An 18,157-nucleotide genomic window follows, 5' to 3' on the forward strand; every position below is an offset into this window, starting at 1 on the left:
GTTCAGTGCATCCACACTATCACGTCCAGTAATAGGTATATACTTTATAAGGTAATTTAACTTATCTTTGTTTGAATAATAATGTACAATGGAATGGTTTGGCTTTTACAAAACAGTGTTCAAGAGGAAGTAGCCAGTCAGTAAAACATACCTAAGTGTCCACAGCTGGATGTTAAAAAGGTGCTTAGAAACATGTCTTTTTAGATACATTTTCTATTGTAATTTCACTATAAGAAGAAGTTGTATAATAATAAGCTTATGAAATGGTATGGATTTTATAAAATAGTATTCAAGAGGAATTAGCCAGTAAAATGTATTATAGTGTACACGGCTGGATGTTAAAAAGGCCATGGCTCTTGAAACATGACATGACTCACATGGATGAAAAATTGCATTCCATTTGCATGCTAGGAATCGGTGACTGTGTATCAACACTGGTTTGTTTCTAGATGTTTCAGAATCATGCCATGCTGATGGTAAACATCTGAGAACTGCATCACTTTGGACTCGACTCCAACATGAATTTGACTTACCATGATAAAATGGCTTTTGAAACAGGTAGGTTTCTTAAAAACTTAACTTACACATTGATATTTTCAGATTTTAAAACTCCATCTGATTTTCATTTAATTTTGGTACTTGTATTTCGTACGAGGTTTAAATAAGTAACAAAAAGTCTTGTAATTTTGAATTAATAGTGAAATAAAGTTAGTTGATATTGAACATGCACATCAGCAATGTCTCATCTGTATCATGATGGTGTGAAATTGAGGGAAATGCTTAGTTGTGCTACACTGGACTTTGTACTGATGTCACAAACATTAGTTAGTAATTCACTAAATCTGTTTAAGATTCTTCGAGACACATAAACCCAGGACAAGATGAATATTCATAACCAAACACCCATCATAAATTCATTAAGCGCAAATCTGAATTTGAATATTTCAATATGGACGCCCTTCATTAGGCAACACAAGACAAGCCTGCCCGGTCAGAAGGTTAGACCATCAGGCGACTTATTAAGATAAAATAAAGGTAATCTTTGAACAAATATTTAAAATTTTACTGTATCCCAGTCAGTGTTTAAGAGCTTATCGTCACTTTAATAATCCACAGGCGGGAATAGGGCTCTAGAGCTTAATGACAACACAAAGTTCATAACCCTAGCTTATTGATGGTTGGGGAGAGTTATGTGAAGATATAGCGGAATCTGATCGGACTATTGTCAGGACGTGTCCAGGGGTGTCAGTTTACTTTGTATTGTAGTATTAACAAGTTGTTAATAATTGTTCGTGGGATTAGTTAAAAAAGGACTTGACTTTTGCGTGCGACTCCTTGTTACGCTCACCTTCTTGCAGTCACTGGATATTGTCACTATTGGATAATGATTAATAGGCACCTGCCTCTGATTACACAATGTCATGTAGAAAGTGGTTTAAAGTAACATGTTATACTTGAGATTACACTTTCTCAGTAAAGTGTTAATATGGTTTGGTTGCATTAGTACACACAGACTTGACTTTTGAGGATTACTTCACCTTCTCCCCTTCTCACAAACGTGAGGTAGCTTTGTGGTTCAAGCGTTCACTTGTCATGCCAAAAACCTGTGTTTGATTCCCCACAATGGTACAGTCTATGAAGTGTTAACTTGGGTAATACTTTCACAGGTGGGAGTAGGAACATATTTTCTAAGTAGGGTGTCGAGGCCATACTTAAATCATGGTAATGTGGTTTTGTGTTTTACAGTCTCCATTGCAGGGTTTAAAAAATCCCATTGCCTGATGCCCAAGACAAGTAAGTTTTCATTTCGGATGATCAAATAATGGTATATTGCTTATCCATGGGCTACTAGGTATTTCCACTTACGGTTTCAAACTGCAATCTGCTCATGATGAAGCTATTAAATTTCGCAATAATAATAGAGCAGAGTAGAGTAGAAAGTGAAATTATACTTTTTGTTAAGTAGTCCAGTAAACAATAATGTTATGCATTGTGTCTTAAAATCAGGGCAGGTGCTATTAGTCAGGACAAGTTACTTTCTTGAAGTCAGTTGCCCTGTTTTGCTCAAAAGTTACTGTGGTTCAGCCCAGTATCTTCCGTTCTGCAGTGGACAATAGGGTGGTTAACCATAGAAATCTAAAGTCTGGTAATTACATCATAAGTTTAGAGCTGTTAAGATTGGATGAAATTAGCGTCTGACAGGAGACATTTTTGTTTAGCATATGTTTCTTTTTTTTTCAAGTCTAATTCCAAGTTGCTTATGGACAAAAGAACCTGTCTTCTAATTAGATTGTTTCAAATGTTTGTAACTAAACTGGCACACTGGCAAAGTTCCAAAGCATCTTATGGAACATACACACCATCAGTGTAATTTTTTTCATTCCACATCTTTCTTGGTTATCTCAACATTTATCATTTCACAACATATGTCATGTCAAAATAGTTGAGCCGTCCATACATATATCGTATCAATTATCCAGTAATTTTTACCATCCTCCAAGTAGTGGAATGGTAGTAAGGAAAGCATTGCCTGTCTCTCAATTACCTGTATCCAACGTCCGTATTTAGATCCAGACAGTATATAAACACACTGTGTACAACCCACAGTTTAATGAATGTTGTTCTTTGTAGGTGTGAGACTAACGTGTTTAATTGTTGTTTTGACCTAATATTCACCTCCCTGTTGTTGTATGTCTGTCTGATTGTTTTATCACCATGTACAACAAAGATGTTTCTGTAAACAGATCCTGGTTGAGGGACTGATGGCCACTTTGAATTGTTTTATCAGAAACAAATTGTGTTAGTTAGAACTGTAACTGGATTGTTTGCACAAACTTGGTGATAGCTTTATCAGACACACCTTTGAAATGAACAAGGTGGTGAAATGTACAGTGTTAAGGGGCACCTTCCCCTCAGTAGGGAGTAATTTTAGGGAGATATCTTGGATATTAACACAAACACTGAGGTCAAAGTTTTTCTCAAAGTAATTTAAGATTTGATCAGACATGATATAAAAAGTGGAGGCAAATGTTTATGTTGACTGATAATAACTTGGTGGTTCCTGTCTGATATAGATGATGGAGACACGTTTTTCTGTCGTAAAAAGATATTTTGTGAGCTAGGGATAGGGATATTGAGTGATACATGCATCAATATATCTACCAAAACACCTGGACAAAAGACGTGAGAAATATAATGATAATAAAAATAATATGATTTTGCTGCTTCTTATGATGACTGAGTATCTGATAGTGATGTCAAGGAAGATGATGATGATGGTGGTGGTGGTGGTGGTGTGATGATGATGGTGATGGTGGTGATGATGGAGATGATAATGATGGTGGTGATGATGATGATGGTGGTGGTGGTGATGATGGAGATGATAATGATGGTGGTGGTGGTGATGATGATGATGTAGATGATGATGGTGGTGGTGGTGATGGTGGTGGTGATGGTGATGATGGAGATGATGGTGTTGTTGGTGATGGTGATGATGATGATGATGGTGGTGGTGGTGATGATGATGATGATGGTGGTGGTGGTGGTGATGGTGGTGATGATGGAGATGATAATGATGGTGGTGGTGGTGGTGATGGTGGTGGTGGTGATGATGGTGGTGATGATGGAGATGATAATGATGGTGGTGGTGATGATGGAGATGATAATGATGGTGGTGGTGATGATGGAGATGATGGTGGTGGTGGTGATGATGATGATGGTGGTGGTGGTGGTGATGGTGGTGATGATGGAGATGATAATGATGGTGGTGGTGGTGGTGATGATGGTGGTGATGATGGAGATGATAATGATGGTGGTGGTGATGATGGAGATGATAATGATGGTGGTGGTGATGGTGATGATGGTGGTGGTGGTGATGATGATGGTGATAATGGAGATGATGATGGTGATGATGGAGATGATGATGGTGATGATGATGATGATGTGGTGGTGATGATGATGATGTGGTGGTGATGATGATGATGTGGTGGTGATGATGATGATGATGACATTGACAGGAATACAAACATTGGCTCACAAACATGGTCCTGTAGGCCCCTAATGATAAGTTCCAAGGGTCTCTGCAGGCATTGCAAGAGCCTCTGAAACAAACAGTGTAGAGAACTGTATGTTTTGATAATTTCTTTAGAACCTGTCATAAAGAGTGTGAACTGATGGGTGAAATGATGCATGTAACTGCTCTGAAAGGAACAACTAAACTCTTAGCAAGTGTTGTGGGTAAAATGAATACAGTTGCGTGTCCTCTTGACTTTTTAGTGTGTGTCCATTCTCTGCATTTGTGCATACTAGACTCACATTTGTATGTTACATAAAACTCAGAGGATATCAATGAGAATCATATTGAAGCTGATGATTGCAGTGCATCTGATCTATGCCTGTTAAAACTTAAATACTTCAAATGAGATAAGGCTCAAGGCTTATATATTTGATGTCCATGGTTGACGAAGCCTGTGTTTGTTCAAACACATACCTAAACAGTGTACATGTTAAGAACATGCACCATACTGGTTAGTTTTACAGGTAGGCTTGACGACAGGTCAGTTTATAGGTATGTACCGAGTGTTTCACCTGACATCTCCCCACACACATTGGAAGCTGGGGTAAACTTTTAACCTGTGCGTGTTTCATTGCTAAATAAATCAGGAGAAACTACCTTAGCAATTTGTAGGATTGAAGTATTGAGTGATATATAGAATGTGTACTTTGATATAGTGTACAGTTTCCTAGCCATGGGTAGAGATTATTTGAACTCTTTTTGATCTATTTTCTTTGATAAAAAACATAATTTCAATTTTCTTGTTTTTTAAAAAAGATAAATTACTTTTCTTCTAACTACCAAAGTGTATATATTTTCAGTGATATTATTCTGACAAAATTCCTCTTTACATTACTAAATTAATAATTTACTCTCAATTTAAATTTGGTCAGAATTAATATTTTCATAAGTTGTGTGTAACTGATTAAATTTATATCACACCAGACTTAACATTAACACATACATTATTGTTTTTGATATTGTTTATACTGATTTATCAAATAGTGAAGATGACGATCCAGTCTAAGAATTGGTCTTCAGCAATCCATGCTTGTCATAAGAAGCAATACATGTCATTGTATCCTAATTGCCTATATTGATGCTCATGCTGTTGATCACTGGATTGTCTGAACCAGACTCAGTCATTTACATACTGCCATCATACAGCTGGAATATAACTGAGTATGGCAGTATACAACAATCCAACCTAGTACATCAGCACATAGTATCTAGTTGTCCATTCTGCCAAAAGGATATGCAATGCTGTCTCAACATTTTGAAAAATATTGCAGCAATGATTCATCAAATCAGAGATTTCAGATCACCGTGGCATGATTCATCATATTGATAGAAATAGAAATTGTATCATCTAGGCCTATATTACATGAAATTTATTACATTTTTCATAGTTATGACACAGAAACACTCAAGGGTAATAATTTAGTAATTGTGGCATGTCATTCTTGAAAGGTGAATTTTTTTTCTTAAAATAATTCACGTTTAAGATGTCATTTTGATCAATGCAGTAATTTTTAGAAACTGCATATGAAAATGGTGTTTGAATTAATTGTCCCATTTTTCATACAGTGAATTAGATGAGTCAGTAGATGAATTGATGTTCAGAGATGAAAAGAAGTTCTTGCTTGTTAATCTTCATTGAATATGTGTTGGATAGAGGTCCCGAGTTTTGAAACTGAATTATCACATCAATAGTAATCAATTTTTCAATTTATTTTAACTTGTATGGGTAAGAATTAAATTCTTAAACATAAATACATGAATCTTAAAATTCATCAGGTAATATTGGAATTATGTGTGGTACCTACCTTGTTATAATCTGATGCCAGTGAAAATAAATCATTTGGCTGTTGTCATATTTTGACATACTTTTTGGACCCTGGAAATAAATGCAGAATTCACTTGTTCATTTATAAAAAAATCTTTAAATCACAATGGTGATGGGTCAGAGGTGGATGATTTTCAAGTTAATACAAATTCAAATCTGGAAAGGATGTTCCATCTTTTTAACCAACACCAAGAGAATTTGGCAGATACTTGCTTATTACACATATGTATACGAATGTATGTATGGATGAGTGTGTGTTTGTTTGTGTTTTATCAATTTTATCAGCAATGCTACAGTTATATCTTAGCTGTCTATAAATATGCTCATGGTAAAATTTGAAGCAACACCCGTATTTTGAGACAAGGCCTATTTCTACATGTATAGGTATGACAATTAACGTGTACCAGTCTAAAATGATTTCCCAAAACATGTTAATCATCTTGTGCCCTACTTCAGTGATACAAATGTGTGTTGAAAATAATCGAGATCATTTATTCCATTCAGAAAGATAACGTCAAATCAACAAAAAAGTGTTGTCTACAAAGTATGCACATTTTGTTAGAGAAATGTCAGCACTTTGCCAGTTCCATCATGTCACATGGAAGTCCATCATGTCCTGTAATGAAATCCACTGTTAACGTTTCTAGTTAGTGTATCTTTAGCGTGAGTAGTGGGTGTATCCACCACAAGCCTAAACCACCTCTCGACAACGCCGTCTCATTGATAAGACCAGATTACGCAGGAACTGCATTGGCAGATTGTTCCATTCGTCTACGACAACCTGTCTGAGTTTGCGAACGTTGGTCGGGGGCCGATCTCTTGAGGAAATGCTCCTCCCAATGGCATCCCAAGGTGCTGTATTGGATTGAGATCTGGACTGACACTTGGCCAGTCAAGGGATTCAACGTTGTGCTGCCTTTTGAGGTCAGTGATCACCCCAGGACATTGGGGTGGGCATTGTCATCCTGGTAGAGGTGATCAACGTGAGGATTGGCTTGCAAAAATGGCAGGAGAATGTTCTCGATGATGTCACGACCATACTTCTCCGCATTTATCGTGCCTTTCGATGACTTTGATGTCTACTTTCTGGTCATGACAGAAGGCTGCCCACACCATGACCCGACCCACCACCTCTAATTACTGTTGTCAGTATGTTTTGAGCGTGTTGGGAAGTGCTGTGTTGGGAAGATGTCTGACCCGTAAGTGGCCGTCAACAACGTACAGATTGAACCTCGACTCGTCAGACCAAATGACATGTCACCATGTGCGCAAATTCCAGTTTAGTTGTGCCTGTGCTCAAACCAGACGAAGATGCATGTGACTATTGGTCAGTCGGGTCGTTTCAAGGGACGACAAGCTCGCAAACCAGCGGCTACAAGACGTTTGTCAACCAACTCCCGCGACACATTTACTCCTGTTGTTTGCTGCCACCATTGATGGAGTTGATTGGCTGACCAGAATGGTTCCTGACATGCCATACGAAGTAAACGTCTATCATCCCTCAAATTAGTCTTTTTGATACGACCTCTTCCAGCGGCGACCTTGACTTCATTGGTTGTATGTTTTTTGAAACCTGCTTACAACGCTATGGCAAACATTAACACATCTTGCAATCTGACGTAGGGACATGCCACTTTGTCTCATGCCCACGATCTGCCATTTGGTAGCCTCAGTTAACTGATTATGTGCCATTTCAATGAATATCAAAGCTACTCACTACTACCCTCGAAACTGATTTTTCAGATATACGACTGTGCAAGCATTTTCTCTGCATGCATGTGAAAACCACTCAATGCACGTGCATATGGCTTTTTCCCCGAGATAGCCAAATTACCAGTTCATGTCACACTGCTACTATAACATTGTGTATGTTACACTATTTCTACTTATATCAATTCAGGTGTTGCTTCAAATTTTACCATCAGTATAGTAAAGTCTGGATTAGACAATCTAACGATTGTGAACAACAATGACATGCCATCGACTTTGACACCAGAGCCTGATCACCAGATCTATTTGGTCACTTGATTCTGAGGGTTCATGGCCGGGAAGTAGACAAACATAATTTCCTTCTTTGAAAATAGTGTCTATTTAGTGGGAGAGACCGAAAATACTTGCATCTGCTTAGTGGGACTTGACATAGCTGAGCTGATCTTAAAGTGTCTACGTTGTGGGACGCAAGGAAAAGGCTAAGGCTACCATAAAGCGGACACTCTTTAATGAGGACACATTATTCAACATAGGACATAGGACGACACATACAGATAACAATAAGAAAATGTGATTTACAAGCACTATTAATCTGTCATTTTAAAAGTTTTTTCTAGGAAGACTTAATCAATCAAGCCGTAAAATTTGAACTGTGATATTACTGAGAGATGTCACTGAAACTATAATCAAAAGGTCACTGGACCAAAGTCACTTCGGAACCGCTGTCAGAGTCACTAAATATACACACATTTAGCCAAGCTTTAAAAGTTCAGACACTTGATCCATGATCCGTTATCTCAATCAATGTTTGGCTGATGAGGTCTTGCTTGAGGGATTGTAGTCATTACTGACTGCTCTCATTTCAGAAGACCAACAACCGTGTAGATGTTTGGGTGTTTCTTTGCTGTGACTCTTTGCTGTTGATCTTGTGGTGAAATCTTTCGAGGTTGTTATTCGTCCAATGACCATCGTTTTCAAAGTGATTCCACACGGTAGGGCTCCATGGTCCTTCGATCCAAGTGGTTGTAACATAGTCCAAAGGGCGCGTGACCTGGGCCGTCACCAACAGTCTCAGCCCACAGATCGTCGACCTTGTCAAGGGGAACAAGATGCAGTGCAGCAGCTCTGCAGACCAGCTTCTTCACTTCAGGATCTTCTGAATATTGCACAGATTATCCAACCTTCTGGGTGTAACGCCAGATGCAGTGAGTGAAGTGAAAGAAGCATCCTTGGATCTCGGTGTTGGGAAAAATATGCTTGACGGTGTTATGGGGTGCCCTTTCAAAGTCTAGCTGTATAGTCGGAGGAGAAAGACGATGACAAAGGCTCTGTGCGGCTTCCTCAATGTACTCAAACATACGTATGTATGTTTGTTCTATCCTATTTGGCAACAAGCAAAACACCAGTGGGAACATGTGTCCTTGAACTGTTCCATGCAAAGTATATATTTGGTCAAATATCCTGGGCGCTGAAGAAAATGTACCATCTCCAAAGACTGTGTCAACATCACACAAAAGTTCAAGGTTCTTGTCAGTTGTGAAGATAAGTATTTGGTCTCCATCACCGGTAGTGTGTAGGAACTGGTCACCAGCATCAGTCAAAACCCACTGTCCTTCGAGTCTGATGTCTTTTCTTGTCTTGGGAAGACCAGGCAGGGTTTTCTGGCATTGACGGTAGATGATTGTCTTCAGTGATGTAAACGCTGGAATCCCTCGAAGAAGACCGTCAGGCACTGTATCATGGTGCTTTCATAAGTTGGCTATCTCATCGTAAATCTTAGGGGTCGGCATTGTCTCAGTCTTCGCTCTGTGAATCAGCTTGGATTTGAATGCATCAACTTCAAAGATGGATACAGGATCCACATGGTTGTGGGCGTTTTTTGCTGTCTGGAGTCGATCTTGACATGTCACGATGTAAGATGAACAGGTTGATTCTACACACTTCCAGTAGGTCTTCTCTCCCCTCTGACGATTAAGGCGAAACTTGTTCTTGTTGAAATATAGATGTCTTCCCCATGGACACTCTCAATGAACTTAACTCTAACTTGTACATTTGCCATTTTTCATGCAAGGGTGATGAAACTTCAATGACACCATACTTATATACCCAATATATAACGAATTGGTCTACTCCTACAGTGTTTTCATAGTAAAAGAGTGGATAATAATATGATAACAATACCATTCTCAGCATACCTAGCGGTAATTTCTTTCTGTATACATGTGTTTCTATAATGTAATTAAGTTCAAATTAAATTGAGCAATGATAAGTAAATCTTATCAACTCATGACTTTTCTCAACCGAGTGGTGAGATTAAGATCACCTTTTATTGTAAAATGTCTTTAATTGTTAGGAGTTTGTTTTTCTCGGTGTTTGCCTTAATGAATGTGTCTACTTCGTGGTATATACTCCACTTTAGAAGCATCTACATAGCGGCACCCTATTAATTTCCGCGTGATCTACTTCGAGGTACTTGGTAAATTTGATTTATCTGCTTCCCCGGTACGACACCATTCTGATCAGGAATCTGTATGTCCTGAAGTGTTTCCTTGTTTTGTTTCAGGATTTCCTTATAATTTGTAAACTACTTCCAAATCTATATCTCACATCTTGTATGTGGAAGCATGCTATAAAGGAATGTGTTCATTCTTTTAGCATAGTTAAAACTGAAAAACAGAGTGTGTCACAAACTTAGAGCAAACATTTTTGAAGACATAATGTTGCAGTAAACCTTTGAACTAGTACAGTAATTTCACATGCTTCAAAATATGAAATATACTTGATTTGACAGTTTTTGTATCAATTAATATAGACATTTATAAATTATGCCTATGATCACTTTACATATTAATTGTGTGCTACTAAAAAAAATATTGGTCCTGGGAAATAATTCATGGAACAAAATGAATATGTTCATCGCGGCCATGAGAATGATTTACAAATTGAGATTTAGAAAGCCATTCTCACAGGGAACAGTTATCAGACAAAAAAATCAACTCACTTATGTATGCAACTTGTGACCTGGTCAGCAATAACATTGTGTTTTTAGAACATCAAATAGCTAAAAAAACATTCACAAGTAGAGAGTGTTTGTATTGCCATGTACTCACTTAATTAACCCAAAAGATCAAAAGCTATATACTCTGCTAATTAGCTACAGAAACTCATTTATATTATATGAGTTATATAAACACATAAGTAAACTGCATTGTGTGACCTGTTTTCCCAGTGACTTTGTTTCTGTAACTTTTTTTTTCTTGTTTACTTGTTTACTTCTTTCCTTCATTCAATTATGCATCTTGGGTTCTGGGCCTAGATTTTCGAAGCTGTCTTAGTGCTAAAGTAGTCATAAGTCAATGGTAAAGTATGACACTTACAACTATCTTAGCGCTAAGAAAGCTTCGAAAATCTAGGCCCTGATCCACAAAGCATTCTTAACACTATGTCATTTGTCAGCCATTGAGACATTAGAGTTACAATAGGTCGTAATGTTAGGAGCACTTCGTGGATCGGGACCCTGATCTGTGAATAGCGTAGATGATATGATTTGAAGGTCTGTACTTCATTAAATCATTAAGATATTGTTGAGCACCTCCTACAGGCATTCTTCTAAGTGCCATGGTCATTGAAGTTCTAGCACAATGCTGCTAGGTAAACAGTGTAAGCTTTGTCTACACCAGCTGCCGAAGCTGTCTGTCTCACCTCAGTACCTGACAGACATGTTGATGGCAGACATGTTTCATGTATTTGGAGAATGGGATCCATTGACTGAGGAATGTTGAGGCAATAAGTTATGTCTGACCAGGTGATAGCTTTTTATTGGAAACAGTGGCTGTTATTTCTTCTTTCATTTACTGTACACTCATTCTCCTCATGCTACTGTGGATGTCTGAACTGTCCAAAGCGGATTCCCAGGCCAACCATCTTGCAGTGCTATGGTCCATCTCAGTAGCAGATTGCCTAGTCACCCATCCAGCTGTGTAATGGTCAGTGTTAGAAGTGGCCTGCACTGGCACTTATGGGCTAACATCTAGTCTTGAAATGAACGCATTTGACAGAAAACGATTCATGAAAAATAATCATGTGATATAATGAGAAGGAACCTTGAGACTTTTTAAATTTTCAGAAACTCTGGACATTTAGACTTGCCACATATTCTAGATGTACATGGGTTTTCTTGGATGTCTTTATTTCAGGGTGCGTATGAATATGGCACCAACAGATTATCGAGATGTCAGACATGTGTCTTTTCTACTGCTCATGAGTTTCAGATGTTTCAGGAATTTAACAATTATTCCAAACAAAGCGCTTTTGGCAGGCAAAATGAACAACAATCACTACGTTGTTTGATCAGAGGCCATAAAATACATTTTAAAAAAAAACTGAATCAGAAGTGTTAACATTCTGTTTTTAACCTCAACAATAATCAAAAGTTCTGTATCAGAGCATCTTCTTCCTTATGCCAGTCATCAATCAAATATACCTCTTTAATTTGTGACCACAACTTTAACTTAAATTAAGCCTATTTACATGAACAGGCTATGTGTGTTATTATTTCAGTTTTGGGCCTGTGTATCCAGTCCCAGTTGTGAACGTCACAAACACATACAAAGGCAGGACAATCACACACCAGTAAAACATATGATCACATAGTTAATTCAAAATAGGGAGATGCACCAGACATATCTTCTGTCCCTAAGGTCAAATTTGACAATGTTTTCCACATACATGTATTTACTATTTTAAACCATTTGAAAGTTTTACTGGCCTTAAAAACAGTAACCTTTGTCAACTTTTAAGCAAGACTTGCATGATGTTCTTAGAAATATTCACAGAAAGAGCCTGCTCACTTGTAACTGAAACACTGTTAAATATAGACATAAAAAAAAAACTAGAGTTACAGGTATGTTGCTTGACAACAGTGACAAAAATGGTAACAAAACAAATTAGAAAGCAAAACATTTTGTGTTCTTTTTTTTTATCTTACATTTCTTTTTAAATTCATTTATTTTATTCATTGGTTCATGCTAGTCAGGACCCGTGAAGGTCCCGGGGTAGAATAGACCTTCAGCAACCCATGCTTGCCATAACAGGTGACTGTGCTTGTTGTAAGAGGCGACTAACGGGATTGGGTGGTCAGGCTTGCTGACTTGGTTGACACATGTCATCGGTTCCCAATTGCGCAGATCGATGCTCATGTTGTTGATCACTGGATTGTCTGGTCCAGACTCGATTATTTACAGACCGCCGCCATATGGCTGGAATATTGCTGAGTGCGGCATAAAACTCAACTCACTCACTCACTCACTCATGCTAGTCAGTTATTTGTGGATATATACAGAACATAATATAATCCCACCGCTGTAACAAAAGTCAGTACACGTGTTCCCAGACAACCCTAGTCACAACACAACAGTCAAAACCCCATCTGTAAAATCCCTGAGTCAGCATATCACATCCCCTATGTCAACCATGTTGCTTTAACATCGAGACCCAACTCACAAGACATCTGCATCCTTGATTAAACAAAAAAACATCCATTTGCTGCACTACAACTTTGTGAAACAAGCATGGCTACCTCATGTTGTCAGAGCACTGATTCTATTGTGATTGGGACTCGTTAAGGGATTAAAATTTATTTTTTTAAACACGTGGAGTTTTCGGTGATAGAATTTGATCTGTATCGGTGATGTGTGTATGTTTTGATATTGACATACCAATGTGTCTGCAACCTTTGACTTGGGTAGAGAAAAAATTAACTTGGTGATATTTGGAATATCCTTTCCTAGAAGGAATCTCCAGGCTACATTTCAAGTTATTGCTTCAAGATGGAGGTGATATTTATCAAAGGATATTTTTGCAACATTTATAATGTTGGCATTTTTTACAAACTGCATGCAGTGTGAAAACATGTCCCTAAAAACAGTGAAAAACGTAATAATCTATTATCAGATTTCTTCTATAGAAAAATACACCATGATGATATCGCTCCAGATGTTGTTAGTGGGTGGGCGACTAAAACATTAAGTCAAGAAACCCATTTGGGTATCGTATGAAAAAGCATATAAAAAATGTCTATGAATTTTTATTGTTGTTGACTTATTTTTTAAACATATGCATGTTTATTTGAAATGTTTGCTTAAGTTTTCACTTATGTTTTGGACATAGATTTTATTTGCATCTTTTCTTTGAATTATTACCCACCTGTTTTCATACAGAATTACTTGTACAAAATAATGTAATAAATATAAAGATAAAGTGGAGAAAATTTTAAAATGCTACATTTATACTCTGAAATAAATTTTTAAAGTAAAACTGATGACATTATCTTTAATATGCAATGTTTGTTTTTATTGTTAGCGTGTGTGGTGTAAGTTGTTTCATTCATTTCGGTTTACCCTCATAGGATAACTTCTGTATGGTCAGTTTGTCATTGAAGTGCAATATATATTGGCAGCTCATTTAAGATAGTTGATAGTGATAGTTGTTGATAGTGATGTTTTAATGTAATTCGTCATTGGGTGACGGTTAAACTGTGTGTATTCTGTTTACAAATGTAAGCCAGTTGATATTCAATAATTCGTACAAATTGTCTCCTTGTGAGAGAGTAAGAAGTGTTAGGAATATTCCAGCAAAACCAGGGTTGGTGTCATCAGAAGTTTGTCTTCTGTTGAAGGTCATTTGAACTGATGACAGTGCCCCTTTGAGTATTTCAGTTTTTTAAAGAGAAGGTCATGTGTCCATATGCCACAACAAAGGGCGAGAGGAAAGGCTATTAGAGAGGGCTTAGTGAAATGTCCAGGCATGGTCTTCATCAGTGGTTAAAAAAATTGTAAGCTGACAATTAGGACGTGAGCATTTGGGGAACAGATTTTTTATTCACTTGTCCATATCGCAATGAACTGGGCATTCCAAAACAGGTCTCCAACTCACCTGACTGTGTGTGATGGGTCTGATCATTCTGAAACAGGTCTTTGATTCATTCATTCATATTTTTCTGGTTCTAAGAGATGAACAAGAACAGATCCAGTTTGTTTATGCTGCTTCACTTGCCAAGACTCTCATTAACAGCTTGGAAGATCTGTTTGATGTCCTCCTGTTGTGAGTTGCCTGTTGGTCACATTTAGTGTGGGAGCAGGCTTGACCAATTGAAGGCCATGCCAGGTTTAATCACAGACCAGACAGAGATGATGATGACCCTACCAGTAATCACATACTGCGGGCAACTGGTGCAGGAGACAGACTCAATGGCTTGGAAGCAGTATAGCAAACTCTTTAATTGCTGTCTGCTTGCTTACTGGAGCAGACGTGCTTATTGTGAAGTTTGGTACTCCCTGTCCTCCTAGATTGTAGACAATTGGCCCGTTATGGATGAGTGATTGAAACACTGGTCTATTCTTCCAACCTTGTGGAAGTATTTTCGCATTTGCTTTAGTCTTAGCCATTGAATTATCTTGTGAGATACACATGCTTGTGTTTGAGCTCCTGCTTTCTGTTACATAATCTCTTCTTTGAAGGTAGCTTTTCTTTTACTCTGTTGTTATCTCTCCTGGTTTGCATGACTTTTGCCTTTGGGGTGAAAACTTAGGGGTGGCCCATTGATCTAAGGCTCACACTGCATTTCACCTTGCAGAATTGAATCCTTTTGGCACAGCAGATGTGTATGATCATAGGTTTAAATCCTGGTTCACCTTAATTAGGTTTGTCAGCACCACACCCATACTAACTAAGAAACCTCTGAGACTTACATAATTTAGGGTCTTCAACTATTGGGAGCTGGCATGCAATGATATAACTAGAAGCTGTTTGAAGAAGCAAAAATTTGAAATTGAAACACTTCATTTAAAATATTGAAACCGTCACTTTTCAAGTAAATATTTGTTGACTTGAAGAGGACTGACATTAATATTCATAGTTTGCGTGCATGCTTTTTAAATCCATATAGCAGATGACCACTCTTATCAACTAGCAGTCAGTTAATGGGCATAGCTTAGTTATTTTTCAGAATGCCTGGAATCACTTGTAGTTTTTTTTATAGAGTTTTTAAGTTTTTGAGTCAGTATTGACAGAATTCATCTATTGTTTTCAACCATTTTATCTATATCTCGATGGAGATTTTAGTTTTTTTCCAGCTGAAGTTTTGATTAAAATTTATTTTCCCATGCTTTTGAAACATTTCGATATATTTTGTGTGCTTTGATCCAGTTTATATCTACTTCTATTAATGATTAATTGTGGGATAAAATACATCAGAAGCTTGATCCTTATAAGATTCACATATTTGAAGTAACAAAATCTCTGTGAATTGTATCAGTGGTGACGTCTGCCATCTTGGCATTCAGCACCCATGCCTCGGATTACTCCGAACTGATGGTCACCTCTGGTGTTCCACCACCTCCTGTCAATGTAATGGTCAGGTGGGCGGTCTGTAGGGATGTATATCACCTCCAGATCAGAACAACAACCGGGATTAACTTCTCATTAAATCAGATTCTGTCATGACAAATGGGAGGCAATGGCTTGTATTTACAAAAACACTGAAATGAGTTCTGGCCAGCAGTGGCAGCCAGTAGCTAACTGACTGTCACTCATATATGCTTAAATAGAGGAACCTTCACCCCTAGGTTTGAATATTGCAAGTCAAATGTATATTGGTCCTTGGTGTATGGTCTCTGATTGTGGTGATATTTTGCAATGCATACATCAATATTGTAAGCAGGTTGATAGATTCCTGAATTTGACATGTCTCTATAATTAATTTAACTTAAAGAAAAAAGATTTATTTTTTATTCAAATTAAAGATTTGAATATCTTAATGTTAAATTGTTTTGTGTGTGATAAGATATGATTTCTCATCTTCACTTTCAAATATATGGTTTGTTAAAATATAATTAATGTCTAAGGGGTTTTTAGTTGACCTTATGCCCAACCATTGATATTGGTTTAGCTTGATTTGTGATACTTTTATATTTCCTGTGTGTAACTTTTTGGTCTTTGGTATTTAAAGATTTAAGCATGCATCTTCTAGGAGAGCAGAATTTGAAGGTTCACTCCTGATACCTACAGATACTAAGATTGGTACCTGTCATTACCCTGCCTTGTGCTTGACATATCACAGTTGCGTAGATTGATGATCACTGGATTGTCTGGTTAAGATTTGCTTATTTACAGACTGCCACCATATACCTGGAATATAGCTGACAGAAACGTTAAACAACAAACAAAACAATATTCTTGGACTGAGTTACTTAAAGGTCCATGTTAATCTGTGATGCAGTATCTCAGTTAGCTTGCACAATAAAGCAGCATTAATCCTTATTACATATACAGACAGACAGACCGGCAGACAGGCACACAGACAGTTAGATGTACACATAGACATACATGCATACACATGGTGTCACACACACACTAAGCACAATAATCTTGATTGTTCACCTCACCTGTGATGCTTGTAAATAACTATGCCCCAGGTAGATCTGTAGTTGAAGGGGTGAAAATGGCACAGTTTTCTGACCAAACTAACTGTGAATTATTCAAGCAACAGTAGCATGTGACCTCATAAATCTCTGTCTTAATCGTCATTACATGGTGGCAGAAGCGGTCTGTTATCAGTATAAGCCTGTTCACACCTAATTCCATTAGGTAATTAATACCTTCTTTGATAGTCTTTGATCTTGTTGATTATGGGTGTGAATTCTACCTGTATAAATCAGAAAGCTTAGACAGTATTTAACCACTGTGTATGCCTTGACTTGTCTTAAACACTAAGTTGAAGCCCATTTTCTGGTGTCCCCTGTCGTGATTATTGCTGGAATATTGCTAAAAAGCAGCGTAAAACTCTCACTCACTCTTAAACAATAAGTAAAAAAGCGCTTTTATGTGTATGGTCAAGAATAATATACTGAAAGACCTAATAATATTCCCTTTACACAAAAATCATCTTAAACACTCACTTGGAAAGTTTTTAATGTTTAAGGTCCATAATAACATACATGCTCCTAATCATATTCCCCTGAAAACTAACATCATACATCTAGGGTGACAATCCTTGTGAACATCTACAATATTTCCATAAAAAATATTTATTTATCGAACATTTTATTATGCTTGGAGAATGGGCAAGACATCGGTGAAGTTAGGTAACTGTTGATTTAACTTCTGTGTATGAAAATAGATATTGCACTCAGAGGTCTCCATTTGAAATCTGTTTAGTTGTTTTTTTTGTTAACCCATGGAGCCAGAGGTCTCTTTACAGAGGCTAATTAGATCGTGTTTTCCTGTGAGGCTCAATGAAAAATGAAGATTTCCTTCATATTTGTCGCCCAATATGTTCATTGTCTTATGTACAACTCAACCACTAAGGATATAGTAATTGACTGAGTTTAGGATTTTAATTGTATGTGACATTTTAAACGTATTTGCTACAACACCCTGGCTTGTTTCCTAAAACGTTATTGCATAAAGTTTACATAAAAAGTTGTTTCCACATATCCTTAGATTTATCTTGTGTTAAAAATGTTAAAATATAATTTTTTTCCTTTTAA

The 18,157-nt window shown here is 37.3% G+C and overlaps 1 protein-coding gene across 1 annotated transcript in view; it reads left to right on the forward strand.

Annotated features, from left to right (window-relative positions):
- Positions 1-485: 485 nt before the first annotated feature.
- LOC137299077 (semaphorin-5A-like) overlaps positions 486-18,157 on the forward strand; it is a 177,448-nt gene continuing 159,776 nt past the window's right edge. Inside the window, exon 1 of the mRNA XM_067831568.1 lies at positions 486-558. The gene's annotated coding sequence lies outside the window, so the exon portion shown is untranslated. The remainder of the gene's footprint in view (positions 559-18,157) is intronic.

Source organism: Haliotis asinina, chromosome 10 (genome assembly GCF_037392515.1).
Source record: "Haliotis asinina isolate JCU_RB_2024 chromosome 10, JCU_Hal_asi_v2, whole genome shotgun sequence".
In the NCBI taxonomy this organism is placed as follows: Eukaryota; Metazoa; Mollusca; class Gastropoda; order Lepetellida; family Haliotidae; genus Haliotis; species Haliotis asinina.